Genomic DNA, 15701 nt, shown 5'->3' on the forward strand with positions numbered 1-15701 from the left:
GATTTGGTAGATAAATTACATCAGCTTGTCTCTCCCACGAGACTGCAAGATTCCTTAAGAGCAGGGACCATGTGCCCATAACAGTGCCATGCTGGGCATACAATTTATCAAACACCTTCTGAGTGAACAAAGTACCATGAAGAATGAAGACGTACCATGTTTACTGTAGACAAGTGCTTAGTACAGTGCTCTACACACAGAAGCACTACATAATTCCATTGCTTGAAAACAGGGAGATAAAGGGAAAGGACACTGCACTATGATGCATCTCATGTAAATCAATCGATGGTATTGAGAGCTTACTATTCATTCGTTCGTATTTATTGAGCACTTACTGTGTTTAAAGTACTGTACTAAGTCCTTGGGAGAGTACGATACAACACACAGACACATAATAATAATAATGGCACTTGTTAAGCACTTACTATGTGCAAAGCACTGTTCTAAACACTGGGGAGCTTACAAAGTGATCAGGTTGTCCCAAGGGGGGCTCACAGTCTCAATCCCCATTTTACAGATGAGGTAACCGAGGCACAGAGAAGTGAAGTGACTTGCCCAAAGTCACACAGCTGATAAGTGGCGGAGCCGGGATTTGAACCCATGACCTCTGACTCCAAAGCCTGTGCTCTTCCCCCTGCCTTCAACGAGCTCACAGTCTAGAAGAGGAGACAGACATTACCACACATAAATAATTGAATGAATAAATAAATTACAGATATATACAAATGTGCTGTCGAGCTGGGAGGATGAATGTAAATCAATCAATGGTATTGAGAGCTTACTATTCATTCGTTCGTATTTATTGAGCACTTATTGTGTTTAAAGTACTGAGCTGGGAGGGAGGAGCAAGTCGGGGCAACGCAGAAGGGAGTGGGAGAAGAGGAGAGGAGGGTTTAGTCAGGGTAGGCTTCTTGGAGGAGATGTGTCTTCTATGAGGCTTTGAAGTGGAGGAGAGCAATTATCTGATATGAAGAGGGAGGGTGTTCCAGCACAGAGGCAGGCTGAGGGTGAGAAGTCAGCGGCAAGATAGGTGAAATCGAGGCACAGTGAGAAGGTTACCATTAAAGCATTAACGGGCAGTGGAAAGATCATCAGGAACTTCTGTGTGGATCTTGAAGTCCGCAGTGATCAATGTAGGCATGGAGAAAGAGGGAAGGAATGTGAGCAAGGGATCACAATGGTTCAAGAATTTGGAGGTGGGATCTGAAGGGCCGTAGATGACCGTTATTAGAATCTGGAGAGGGTGGTAGAGGCGAATGTTATGGGCTTCGAAGGAAGGGACGGAAAGGGAGGTGGAATGATGAGAAAGCGGCATTAGAGTGCAAGAAGGAAGTCGACACCTCCTCCTTTCCCAGTGAGTCTGGGGAGTGGGAGAAGATGAAGCCCCCTTTGGAGAGAGGAGCAGGGGAGACCGAGAACTAGGGAGAGCCAGGTTTCAGTGATGGCGAGGACGAGGAGTGACTGGGACAGGGACAGGCCAATAATGAAGGGACGCTTCCCCATGATGGAGCGGGGGTTCTACAGGCCTCACTTGGCTGAGGCTGTGGAGACGGGACACGGGTGGGAGCTGGGCGAGGGGTAGAAAGGGGTTGAATGGGGATGAGCTGGCAGGGGCCAGTGCAAGGAGAGAGGATGAAGGGTGGCCCTGGGGCAGGATGAGAGGGATGGGGCTGGGGAGAGGGTGGATGGATGTGCACTGAGGAGGGCTGGCCCGTGGGGAGGGCGATGAAGAGGGGTGCTGGGCATAGGGGGCAGGGGAAGGGCAGGGGTTTTTTGTCCCTGTATGTGCACTGTACTAAGCACTTGGGAAAGAACAACACAACAGAGTTAGCAGACGCATTCCCTGCCCATAACGAGCTTACGCAATGAGTATTTTCAGAGCACCTAAGGTATGCAGAGCACTATACTAAATGCTTGGGAGAGTATAAGTGTAAAAGGAGCTTACAATCCACTGTTGGATAAAACACAGCTTAGGCGGATTGACTCACAGAAGCTAAAGTTGGACAGTCGGACAGCAAATCCGACGAAGTGGACAAAGGAAAATTCAAAGCTATTAATTCATAAGCCATTTAGCCGTAACACTTCATCCAAGCTCACCTTCTAACTGTACCTAACTCTCACCTCTCATTCATTCATTCAATCATATTTGTTGAGTGCTTACTGTGTGCAGAGCACTGGACTACGTGCCTGGAAAGTACAATCCAGCAAGAAACAGAAACAATCCCTGCCCACAATTGGCTCACAGTCTAGAAGTGGGGGAGAGAGACATCAAAACAAGTAAACAGGCATCAGTAGCATCATTAAAAATAAACAGAATCATAGCTATATATACATCATTAATAGAAATAAATAGAATTATAATTATAAATATGTACATATACACACAAATGCTGTGGGGCGGGGAGGAGGGTAGAGCAGAGGGAGAGAGTCTGGGCAGTGAGGGGGGGAAGGGGAGCAGAGGAAAAGGGGGGCTTAGTCTGGGAAGGCCTTCTGGAGGAGGTGAGCTTTCAGTAGGGTTTTAAAGTGGGGAATTGCGCTAGTTTGGCGGATTTGTGGAGGGAGGGCATTCCAGGACAGAGGCAGCATGTGGGTCAGGGGTTGACGGTGGGATAGGTGAGAACGAGGCCCAGTGAGAAGCTTAGTACCAGAGGAACGGAGTGTGCGGGCTGGGATGTAGAAGGAGAGAAGGGAGGAGAGGTAGGGAGGGGCAAGGTGATGGAGAGCTTTGAAGCCAATAGTGAGGAGTTTTTTCTTGATACGGAGGTTAACAATCACTGGAAATTTTTGAGGAGGGGGGTGACATGCCCAGAACGTTTCTGTAGAAAGATAATCTGGCAGCAGAGTGAAGTACAGACTGAAGTTGGGAGACACAGAAGGGAGATCAGAAAGGATGCTGATGCAGTAATCCAGTCGGGATATGATGTGTGATTGTACCAACCGTGAACTCACACTGTTTCCCCAGACTGGGACCTCCTGCCACCCTCAAATCTGCCAAGGCCACAGCTCTCAATTCATCCATCGTATTTTTTGAGCATTTACTGTGTGCAGAGCACTGTACTAAGTGCTTGGGAGAGTGCGGTACAACAAAGTCAGCAGACCTGTTCCCTGCCCACAGTGACCTTACAGTCTACAAGGGGAGACAGACATTAATATAAATAACTTATAATTTAAATATATGTACATAATCAATCATATTTATTGAGCACTTACTGTGTGCAGAGCACTGTACTAAGCACTTGGGAGAGTACAGTACAACAGAGCTGGTAGACTTGTTCTCTGCACACAACAAGCTTACAATCTAGAGGGGGAGACAGATATTAATATGTTAGGGATATGTACATAAGTGAAGCAGCGTAATAAGTACATTAGAGAAGCAGCGTAGGTCAGTGGAAAGAGCACGGGCTTTGGAGTCAGTGGTCATGGGTTCAAATCCCGGCTCCGCCAATTGTCAGCTGTGTGACTTTGGACAAGTCACTTAACTTCTCTACGCCTCAGATACCTCATCTGTAAAATGGAGATTGACTGTGAGCCCCCCGTGGGACAACCTGATCACTTTGTAGCCTCCCCAGTGCTTAGAACAGTGCTTTGCACATAATAGTGCTTAATAAATGCCATAAAAACAGTGCTGTGAGGCTGAAGGAGGGGTGGAAAAAGGGAACAAATCCAAGTGCGAAGGCGATGCAGAAGGGAGTGGGAGAAGAGGAAATGAGGCCTTAGCCAAGAAAGTCCTCCCCATCTTTATCAGTCAATCAGTAGTATTTATAAAGCCCTACTAAAATTTCACCTCCTCCAGGAAATATTTCCCAGTCAAGTCACAACATCCCAGGAACGTCTGTCCAACACCCATCTTGTGTAATTTTAAGTTGTGTACTTTATTCTTGAGTGTTCTTTAGTTATAGATTTATCAGTACATTCAATTATTTGTTCAGCTGTTTTGGTCCTGATATAATAATAATAATGGTGTCCCGATATGCCCATACTGCTCTATCCTTACCTTTCTTCCACCTTTCACCGGCTAGAAATACTTTTTGCCTGTCTTCCCATTAAACTCTAAGATCTAAGGCCAGGGAATGCATGTCTTACTACTGCCGTACTTGTTCAAAGGCTCGGTACAGAAACCTAGCAGTCAGTAGCCACTCAAGAAATACAGCTGATTGAGCATCTGATCTGGGGAAAACACGACAAGAGAACTGGGGAAGCCTCTTTCTGACAAAGTGCAACCGTCTGGATGGAATGAAATACAGTGTTGGGGGAAACAATTGTGAGCACATGTGAGCTGTTGTATATATGACAAGTGCTACCGAGTGAATTTTCTGTAACACAAGATGCTTCAAGAAAACAAGCTGGACATTATAGGAGCACTTAGTGTACTGTATTTTCTTCCATTGTTCAATAGCCTGCTTGGTGCCCTATTTGTCTTTAAGGGTTAGATTATTGCTCCAAAGAATAATATATATTATGGTATTTGTTAAGCCCTTACTATGTGCCAAGCACTGTTCTAAGCACTAGAAGATACAAGGCAATTAGGTTGTACCACGTGGAGCTCACAGTGTTAATCCCCATTATACAGATGAGGTAACTGAGGCACAGAGAAGCTAAGTGATTTGCCCAAGGTCACACAGCAGACAAGTGTCAGAGCCATGATTAGAACCCACTTCCTCTGATTCCCAAGCCCGTGCTCTTGCCACTAGGCCTTGCTGCTTCACAGAGAAATAAGGTGAGTAAATATGGAAAAATCCATAGATTTCAGTAGGGGTATGGCCAGTGAGTTTTCTATTTATAAGGAGTTATGTATCTCTGTAAATAGCAGTTAGAACCAATGGGCATGGTAATCCCGTTAGAATGAAAACAGAAAGGCAGAGACTGTGTCTTTTAGTTTTACTGTTGCTCTCAAATGCCTTGTATGACTGTACTCATCAATCGTATTTATTGAGCGCTTACTGTGTGCAGAGCACTGTACTAAGTGCTGGTATTTATTTGTTGGTATTTATTGAGTTCTTAATGGTATTTATTGAGTTATGTGAGCAGAGCACTACTCTGAGTATTTGGGTGAGAATAATACAATAGAGTTCATAGATACGATCCCTGCCCACAGGGAGCTTATAGTCTAGAGGAGGAGCCAGATATTCAAATAAATTACAAATAGGGGAAATGACAGAGTATAGTTGTACCTATGTATATGCACTTGATAGTACATATCAAGTACAAGTGCTGAAAGGAGAATAGAGTGTATAGGCAACCCGGAAGGGAGGGTGAATAGGGGAAATGAGGGCTGTCAAGGAAGGCCTCTTGGAAGAGATATGATTAGAAGAGGGGTTTAAAGGTGGGGAAAGTAGTAGTCTGTCAGATATAATATTCATTCCTTCAATCGTATTTATTGAGCGCTTACTGTGTGCAGAGCACTATACTAAGTGCTTGGGAAGTACAAGTCGGCAACACATACAGAGGGTACCTACCCAACAATGGGCTCACAGTCTAGAAGGGGGAGACAGGCAATGAAACAAAACACATAGACAGGTATAAAAATCGTTAGGATAAATAGAATTATAGCTATATGCACATCATTAACAAAATAAATAGAATAGTAAATTTGTGCTGGTAAAATAGAGTAATAAATCTGTACAAATATATACAAGCGCTGTGGGGAGGGGAAGGAGGAAGGGCGGGGGGGGATGGGGAGGAGGAGAGGAAAAAGGGGCCTAAGTCTGGGAAGGCCTCCTGGAGGAGGTGAGCTCTCAGTAGGGCTTTGAAGGGGGGAAGAGAGCTTGCTTGGCTGATGTGTGGAGGGAGGGCATTCCAGGCCAGGGGGAAGATGTGGGCCGGGGGTCGACAGCGGGACAGGCGAGAACGAGGCACGGTGAGGAGGTGAGAGGCAGAGGAGTGGAGGGTGCGGGCTGGGCTGGAGAAGGAGAGAAGGGAGGTGAGGTAGGAGGGGGCGAGGTGATGGACAGCCTTGAAGCTGAGAGTGAAGAGTTTTTCAAAAAAAAGATCAGTCCATGTTTAACAAATATCATCATCATCATCCTAACTTCTCAAGAACCTCCAGTGGCTGTCTACCAACCACCACAATAAACAAAAACATTACTTACCATTAGCTTTAAAGCACTCATTCACCTTTCCCACTCCCACCTTACCCTGCTGCTTTTCTACTACAAGCCAGCCCATACACCTCCATTCTTTAACGCCAACCTACTCACGGTACCTCGATCTCATCTATCTCACCACCAAACCCTCACCTACAACCTACTTCCAGCCTGGAACTCCCTCCCACTTCATAGCCAACAGACCATTACTCTCCCCACCATCAAAACCTTAAATATTGCATCTCCTCCAGGAGGTCTTTATGGACTAAGCCTTCATTTCCTCTACTCTCTCTCCCTTCTGTGTCACCCTTGTGCTTGGATTTGCACAGTACTTAGGCACATTATATGTAATTTTTTTTATGAATGTCTGCTTCCCCTTCTAGACTAAAAGCTCCCTGTAGGCTCCCTGTCCCCTTTTGGGACAACCTGATCACCTTGTAACCTCTCCAGCATTTGAACAGTGCTTTGCACATAGTAAGCGCTTAATAAATGACATCATTATTATTCCAAAGAAAAGTCACTCCTACCTACCCTACTAAGGTCAACACTAAAGATGATACAAACAGTAGCAATGGACACAATAAAACTGTTGAGTTCTTTCCTAACACAAGCCTTCAATACACCACAAACTTGTCCAAAGGTTTTGTCAGTCTAGCATGGATTTTTTTTAACCTTCAAAATCCACAAAAGTTTTTCACCAGCACTAAATATTTTCACCAACCAGCAATCATGCATCAGACTGCAAATGAGCACTAATTTACTGAAGAAATGCAGTTTCAGTGTTTGGGGCACAGGGCTGCAGAGAAGGGGAAACGTTTGTAATTTTTAATTTTATTCACCATCCACTTAATTTACTCCAAGTCCCACCTAATTTATGTCAGACAACTAGATCCGTAAATCCGTGCTAATTTGTGAACTGTCTTGCGCTTAGCTAACATGGTTTTGCTTAGACATAAGGACATCTGTTCTTGTCTGCATCAGTAGTTATTTATTTACCTGTACATATGTATATATGTTTGTACATATTTATTACTCTTTTTATTTTACTTGTACATATTTATTCTATTCATTTTATTTTGTTAATATGTTTTGTTTTGTTGTCTGTCTCCCCCTTCTAGACTGTGAGCCCACTGTTGGGTAGGGACCGTCTCTATATGTTGCCGACTTGTACTTCCCAAGCATTTAGTACAGTGCTCTGCACACAGTAAGCACTCAATGAATACGATTGAATGAATTTATTTAAATCCTTGTCAAAGTTTGCTAACTCTCACGAGGGAGTAGTGATCACAAAGGCAGGATTGTTACCTCATTGCTTACTACATTCCATTTTTTTCTAGTTCTGGCAACTTCCAGTTGTCAAAAACCAACATACTAGAATATGTACACCTACCCCCCTCTAAAATACATGATTAGATCTGGAATGACAATCTCTTTACATCAAATAGATCTTCATTACAACACACACACACACACACTCACACACAAAATGGCCTAATTACCAGAGCTCATGATTTAAAGATTCATTCAGGAACACCAGCTGGACAGTAATCAACCAATCGTATCTATTGATCACTTAATGTGTGCAAAGCACTGTACTAAGTGCTTGGGAGAGTACAAAATAACAGTTGGTAGACATGTTCCTTGCCTACAGAGACCCCCTTTTTTAATTAACATTTAATAGCTGAGGAATCATATATGAATTGTCAATCCAGTGGGACTTCAATTGATCCACTTTGGAGCAGATTATAGAGCATATTAAAACAGTTGTTAAAAATAGAAATAGCCCTGAGAGTCATTTTTTCCCTTATTATGCCTGCAGTAAAACATATTTACAGCTTGGATTTTTAGTTCTATTTTAGTATATTTATTTTTTATCGTTGCAACTTTTTTCCCCATGTAACAAGAACCAGATAATTTGATCTGTTATTAGAGAAGGAACACTCTGTGCTTTAGTACTGTGGCTTGCCACAACTGCAGGTTAAGGATATGACAGGTCTTAAATCCCCAAAACTCTGCTTAGCTGGCTTCCAGCACTTTGGCACTGAGTTATTTTCCCTTCTGCTTCCAAAATACATTGTTCACCAGAGGCAGGGACCTCATGGATGAATTCACAGTTGTTTAGTCGATTGGGTATGCTCTATCTGTGGAAATAGGTGCCACTGTTCGTTATTAGCCATGGTGGGGTGGAAAGGGGTTGTTTGGGAGCAGCGATTTGCTGCTTGGACAGTTCTTCCTGGAGACTTGGGCACTGATGGGCTCTTGCATCTTTCAAAGGAAAGTTTACAAACAACAGGAAGAGTAGGCAGAGGCTATGCTTTCCACTTTTATTGTACTATCCCATTGTCCCCAGCTTTCAACACTGTGCTCCGCATGCAGTAGACACTCAATAATTATTATTGATTGGCATACACACCCACAACAGAAACTCAAGTTTTCATTTTAATGAAGGCTTACCCACAGTTTCTTGTGCGCTAGATATTAGTGCTTTGTAAGACAACTGCGTGTAGACTAAAGTGCACGTGAAATGAAACTCAGTTGTTTCCTAGGATACATTATTTCCATCTGGTTAGATCTACATTCATTCTCATCTCATTACCAAAAAAAAAACAACTAGAGGAATAAAAAGGTTGCCCTTTGAACAGATTTTTTTCCTTTTAATCTCTGCTTTGTAACCCACTTTTGTTATGTAGGAGAAGAAAATACAGTTGGTGTTTTCAATTCAAGACCTGTCTGGCACTAGTCCCTAGGCTAAAGATTATGACAATTTTGGATGCCAGTGTGCCAAAGGATAAATCCCTGGCCTAAATGGCAACACCCTCCCCTTCCAAATCCCCAAAATATCTTAACCTCACTCAGTAGAGTTTAGGACAAAGAAGATGTGTAAAATGTATCTGATAAAATTCCCCCCATATTTTCCTCTTTCTGGATTTTCTGGTTACGGAAAAGGTACGTGCCATCATCAGCTTTTAATCTGCAGTCCTCTTAAGCAACTGAATAATGTCTTTCAACACTTTGCTTCTTAAATAGTCACCCACATTCCTGGTACCTACAAAATCTTATTCCACCCAATTACACAAATAAATACAAAGCACATTGGCTTCGCTTAAGTAGTTTTAGACATCCGAGATGGGGCACTGTGTGATACCTGGGGTAGACTGGAGGATAGCAAACAGTGGGGAATGAATGAATCCTAATTTTGGGTTGGACAATCGCTCAATGGAATTTAGTGACTGTCTATTTGGTGAAGAGCACTGAAATCAGCCCAACTTCACTTAGGCTACAGTTACTGGATGACTCACTAAGGGACACCCTAAGGATGGTGGGAATTGCAGTGAGAGCAGAATTCACTAGGGCCAGGTGGCTCTCGTTTGGATTTAAATACCACACAGAGTGCTAGGGAAGAAAATGATGGTACTATTAAAATAACACTATAATTGTCACCATGCCATTTTCTGTGGGCTTGGCCTCCTTTGACACCACCCCCATAACAATAGCAAATTTAAAAAAGCCCAAAACACTTTGTCCCCTAGAACTATCTCATCCAACTCCCTGAAGTGGTGAGGTGCAGTCTCACTCTGTGGCGCCTACCAACAATCCAGAGTCATTTATCTTGCGGCCTTCCTCTTTTCCAATATATGTATATATGTTTGTACATATTTTTTACTCATTTATTTATTTTATTTGTACATATCTATTCTATTTATTTTATTTTGTTAGTATGTTTGGTTTTGTTCTCTGTCTCCCCCTTTTAGACTGTGAGCCCACTGTTGGGTAGGGACTGTCTCTATATGTTGCCAATTTGTACTTCCCAAGCGCTCAGTACAGTGCTCTGCACATAGTAAGCACTCAATAAATACGATTGATGATGATGAAAGATCAACACCAAGGTAGCTGGTACAATTCTGAGGAACAACAGAGTCTCAGCAGAGAAGCAAATGACTAAGTCTGAGAAAACAAAAGGGTGGAACAATTCAGTTTTTAGTTAAAGCCAGAGATCAGATTCTTATGGAAGTCCATAGGAAAGGTTGATCTGCTAGCAATGACTCAACTCTCCCACTCCAATGAGTACCCATTCCATGATTGGTTGAAAGGGCTATCCTTTGTAAGGTTGTCTGGGCAAGAGGGCTAGCTTCCCTGGACTCAAAGAGGGAGGACGGAAGCTGCTTTCACTTATACTGGGGCCATGGCTCACCTACAAGTCTGCTTCAACATGAAGGAAGGTAAGGGATGAACAAAGCTGCCTTGAGGGATGTTGGATAGCCTGTGGCTTCATTCTTCTCGGTCAACCAGAGGCCTCACTTGATCCCATTGACTCACTTGCTTTCCTTCTGCTGAAATGGCCTTAACCAGCCATTTGACCACACAGATCCAATATTCATTCAGCCTGGCTGGACAGTTTTGTGTTGGCCTACCTTCCAGAAAGTCCTCAGTTTTGTCAGAGCCATGCCCACTTCTGACGTATCATAGAATGTGAGCTCGTTGTGGGCAGGGCATGTGTTTGTTTACTGTTATATTGCACTCACCCAAGCACTTAGTACTGTGCACACAGTAAGCACTCAGTAAATATGATTGAGTGAACAAATGGATAAAGAGTACTGGAAGCCTATGCTGCTATCACCTTAGCCTCTGCCAACTCCTGGTGAGGCTAGGAAGGAGAGAGACAAGAAGGAGGGGATGGAAAATAGTCTTGGTGGAGCCTCTCAGGGCCTTCAAGAGAAGAATCCAAAGAGATTTTTCCCTCTTCTTCCCCTCACCCCTGCTCTCAGATTTGTACAGCTTTCTCTGATCGTCCACTTGTTGGGAACTAGCAGTGTTTCCTTTCTGTAGGTTCCGAATTGGAACCATTTCCATGTATGATTTATTTTTAAAAGGAAACAGCTAGAATGACTTCAGTTCATTGAATTTTTGGGTTCTCGGCTTTGAAACGCAATATGACTATTACCAATATGGCAAGGAGGTAGAAAGGCAAGAGGTAAGATCTCTAGTTGGTGGGGGAGGAGGAGAGGAAGAATGGTGGCCTCTCTGCAGCTTGAAGGTGGAGTTAGTGAAATCTCCCTGCGAAATGAAAGATTTGGCCATCAATTTGACTACGGCAGATCCTGACCAAGACCAGAGTTGAGCTGCACGCCCTGGCCCACTTCACAGGCTGGTCTGGTCAGGGTCCGGAAAATGAGTGTAGTCTGGGATGGCATGGGATGGGTTGGAACGCACCACTCCCCTTTCCTCTGCTGGTTAGGGCCCAAAAGCCAAGGTGAGTCTAGCCAGTGGCAGGTGATATAATATATAATGGCACTCTTTAAGTAGTTACTATGTGTCAAGCACTGTACTAAGCACTGGAGTAGATACAAGATAATCAGGCTGGACAACAGTCCCTATCCCACATGAGGTTCACAGCCTAAGAAGGAGGATTTAATCCCCATTTTACAGATGAGGTAACTGAGGCACAGAGAAAGTTCTGACTTGCCCAAGACCACACAGCAGGCAAGTGGCAGAACTGGGATCAGAACTCAAGTCCTCTATCACCAAGCCCTTCTTTGTGTGCGTGTGGAAGTTCAGACAACTTCCAGCCCCATCCCCTGAACCAAGAGTAAGGCAGGTGTCAGGACAGGAAAAGGGATTGGATAGGTCACTGACTTCTATAACGTGGTACGAGCTGACACCTTGTGATGGAAATGATCTTTTCCAACTCTACTCCATTTATACAAGTTCAGGGTTAAAATGCTCAGAAATTGATCAAATGGCACAATTAAAGGCAGCACAAAAAATCCTAGTAAGAAACCCAGACTCTAGACGTCACTAAGGTTACCTGTGCCAGTAATAAGATTTGGAACACCTCCTCATCACCACACACACACACACTATACAGCACAGCCTTCGTGTAGGAAATGACTCCAATCTCCTAGGGCTGCCTTAGTCCTGGGCACTTGTGTCTTCTCTCAGTTTCTTACAGATGTCAGCAGGACACTAGGTTTCCTCTTGCTTCCTTCCTTTAGCGCTCTCCCTAATTGATTTCCTTCGCTTTGTCACGTACAAGCAGCCCTTAACATCAAAACCCGTGCTCAAGGATACAGAAGCGTAGCCACAAAGGAATTTTCTCACCCCTCTTTCCAAGGGAGAAATCAAGACACAGAGAGTGGTCCAACCCTTTCTCTGGTGCCCCAGTGCACACCAGTAACCACAACGGTTTCCCCAGGATCCAAAGTAGAACTGTTGGTGAAGTGACTGTGAGCCTGCTGTTGGGCAGGGACCGTCACTACATGTTGCCAACTTGTACTTCCCAAGCGCTTAGTACTGTGCTCTGCACACAGTAAGCGCTCAATACATATGATTGAATGAATGAATGAAAGTGCAGTAGCCCAGGGCACTCCTAAATTCGATAAATCCTAGAGAGCAAGAAGTCAGAATGGGGGGGGGGGGGGGGGGGGGGGGGGGGAGTGCAGTATTCTTTGATGCTGTTTTTTAAATTTGGGTCCATTTGTTTGAATTCTCCTCCCATCCACTGGTGCTTTTCAAGGGATCCGATGCCACCCCATGCCGAGGGGGATATAGCATCTGAATGAATAGTGAACCTGAGGCTGTGCTGGCCAGCAAGCACAGCCTGGCCACTCAGGGGAAACACTGAGTCCAGTGGGCACAGCTGGGCATCCTCACGGGAAAAGAGGAAACCAGCTCCAAACCAAGAGGCCGAGACGGGAGAGGGGAGAGCAGAGCTCTGCCACCCAGCTTAGATTCTCAGCAGCCTGGGAGAAACAAATGACTCCTCTCCCCCACTTTAAGCTTGAAGAAACTTTCAGCTTTTCAGAGATCAAGAGAAGAGGAGACCCATAGACAAGCTGTGGGGAGAGGAGAGAGGCTGGGGGAGAGGAGAGGAGAGAAGCTAGGGGAAAGGAGAGGACAGAAGCTGGGGGAGAGGACAGAAGCTGGGGGAAAAGAGAGGAGAGAAGCTGGGGGAAAAGAGAGGAGAGAAGCTGGGAGAAAACAGAGAAGCTAGGGGGAGAGGAGAGAAGCTGGGTGAAAGGAGAGAAGCTGAGGGAAAGGAGAGGAGAGAAGCTGAGGGAAAGGAGAGAAGCTAGAGGGAGAGGAGAGAAGCTGAGGGAAAGGAGAGGGCAGAAGCTGGGAGAAAACAGAGAAGCTAGGGGGGAGAGGAGAGAGAAGCTGAGGGAAAGGAGAGAAACTGGGGGAAAGGAGAGAAGCTGGGGGAAAGGAGAGGGCAGAAGCTGGAAAAGAACAGAGAGGCCGGGGGAGAGGAGAGAGGCTGAGGGAAAGAAGAGGGCAGAAGCTGGAAGAGAACAGAGAAGCTAGGGGGAGAGGAGAGAAGGTGAGGGAAAGGAGAGGGGAGAAACTAGGGGAGAGGAGAGAAACTAGGGGAGAGGAGAGAGGCTGGGGGAGAGGAGAGAGGCTGGGGGAGAGGAGAGAAGAGAAGCTAGGGGAGAGGACAGAGGCTGGGGGAGAGGAGAGAAGCCGGGGGAAGGGAGAGAAGCTGAGGGAAAAGAGAGGAGAGGAAGGAAGGAGAGAAGCTCAGGGGAAAGTTGGGGAGAGAAGAGAAGCTGAGGGAAAGGAGAGGAGGGAAGCTGGAGGGAGAGGAGAAGAGAGAAGAGAAGCTGGGGGAGAGGATAGAAGAAGGGTGAAGGGAGAGAAGCTGGGGGAGAGGAGAGACGAAAGGTGAAGGGAGAGAAGCTGGAGGGGGAGAGGAGAGAAGAGAAGCTGGGGGAGAGGAGAGAAGAAGGGTGAAGGGAGAGAAGCTGGGGGAGAGAAGAGGAGAAAAGCTGGAGGAGAAGGGAGGAGAGAAGCTCAGGGGAGAGAAGAGAACCTGGGGGAAAGGAAAGGAGGGAAGCCGGGGAAGAAGAGGAGAGGAGAGAAGTTGGGGGGAGAGTTGGGGAGAGGAGAGAAGGTCGGGAGGGCTAAGCCTAACGGGGAGAGGAAAGAAGCCGGGCGGGGGGAGGCGGCTAACGGAGGGACAGAAAGAGAAATTCCCGGCCCGCTCAGCCCATCCCGGTGCCCGAGCCGGGGGGAGCCGGGAAACCTAAAGGGCCCCTGAGAAGGCCGGGGAGAACAATAGCCGGGCCGGAGGCAGCGGGGGCCGGAGGGAGATGGGGACGGGGGGAGCAGCGGGACAGACAGACAGGGAGACAGAGAGAGAGAGAGGGCCGGGGGGAGAGGGAGAGACAGACAGAGAGAGAGCCCGCAGGACGCTCCCCGCCAAGTTGGGGGCTCGGGGGAGCCCGGCGGGGCGGCCCCTCCCGGAGCCGGACAGCCCCCAGACTGGGGCCCCCCGGTCCTGCCCGGCCCTGCCCGGCCCCCCAGGGTGAGGAGGCAGTATACCACCCCCACCACCACCACCCCCACCACCCCCACCGGGGACTCACCCCATAGAGGCGGCGGCCCGCGACGCTGGCCCAAGCCCGGCTCCGCAGGGCCCCCGGCCGGCTCCCGGCTCGGCCTCCCTCCCTCCCTCCGCCTGCTCCTCCTCCTCCCTCCCTCCTCCCCTGGCTCCTCCCGTCGGGGCGGGGGGGGGGGGGTGAGCGGGGGCGGCAGCTCCACCACGTGGACGGCGAGGCCCCGCGGACCCACGCCGGGACCCGCCCGCGGCCGGACAGCGCACGGACACAGGGGAGGGGCTGCCCGCCACCAGCATCAGCGGCTTCTGCAACTGCATCATCATCACCCTCCTTCTCCTCCTCTTCTTATTCCTCCTCCTTCTCTTCTTCCTCCCCCTCCTCCTCTTCTTCCTCCTCCTCTTCTTCTCCCTCATCTCCCTCCTCTCCTTATCCCTTCTCTTCTCCCCCTTCTTCTTCCTCCTCTTCTTCTTCCCCCTCTCCCTCCTCTCCTCCTGCCTCCTCTTCTTCCTCTTCTCCCTCCTCTCCTTCTTCCTCCTATTCTTCTTCTTCTTCCTCCTCTTCTTCCTCTTCTCCCTCCCCTCCTTATTCCTCCTATTCTTCTTCTTCCTCTTCTCCCTCCCCTCCTTCTTCCTCCTATTCTTCTTCTCCCTCCTCTCCTTCTTCCTCCTATTCTTCTTCCTCCTCTTCTCCCTCCTCTCCTTCTTCCTCCTCTTCTCCCTCCTCTCCTTCTTCCTCTTCTCCCTCCTCTCCTTCTTCCTCCTATTCTTCTTCCTCTTCTCCCTCCTCTCCTTCTTCCTCCTCTTCTTCTTCTCCCTCCTCTCCTTCTTCTCCCTCCTCTTCTTCTCCCTCCTCTCCTTCTTCCTCCTATTCTTCTTCCTCCTCTTCTTCCTCTTCTCCCTCCTCTCCTTCTTCGCCCTATTCTTCTTCCTCCCCTTCTTCCTCTTCTCCCTCCTCTCCTTCTTCTTCCTCTTCTTCCTCTTCTCCCTCTTCTACATCCACCTCTTCTTTCTCCTTTTCATTCTCATTTTCATTCATTCCTAGTGGCAACGGGACACACTGTGCTCCAGGACAAAGAAAAGATCCAGTCCCCTTCCTCCGGGACTGAGCAGCATTTGTGATTATTTTATTCATTCCATTGTATTTATTGAGCTCTTACTGTGTGCAGAGCACTGTACTAAGCGCTTGGTAAGTACAATTCGGCAACAGATAGAGGCACTCCCTACCCCACAACGGGCTCACAGACTAGAAGCAGGTGCAGACGGCAAAAGTGGTCAGCTCT

The 15701-nt window shown here is 47.0% G+C and overlaps 1 protein-coding gene across 2 annotated transcripts in view; it reads right to left on the bottom strand.

The window, feature by feature from the left end:
- RAI14 (retinoic acid induced 14) overlaps window positions 1-14511 on the bottom strand; it is a 178149-nt gene extending 163638 nt beyond the window's left edge. For both annotated transcript variants that reach the window (XM_038743770.1, XM_038743769.1), the window contains exon 1: window positions 14450-14511. The gene's annotated coding sequence lies outside the window, so the exon portion shown is untranslated. The remainder of the gene's footprint in view (window positions 1-14449) is intronic.
- Between the last annotated feature and the right edge of the window lie 1190 nt (window positions 14512-15701).

The sequence above is a fragment of the Tachyglossus aculeatus genome, chromosome 3 (assembly GCF_015852505.1).
Source record: "Tachyglossus aculeatus isolate mTacAcu1 chromosome 3, mTacAcu1.pri, whole genome shotgun sequence".
In the NCBI taxonomy this organism is placed as follows: Eukaryota; Metazoa; Chordata; class Mammalia; order Monotremata; family Tachyglossidae; genus Tachyglossus; species Tachyglossus aculeatus.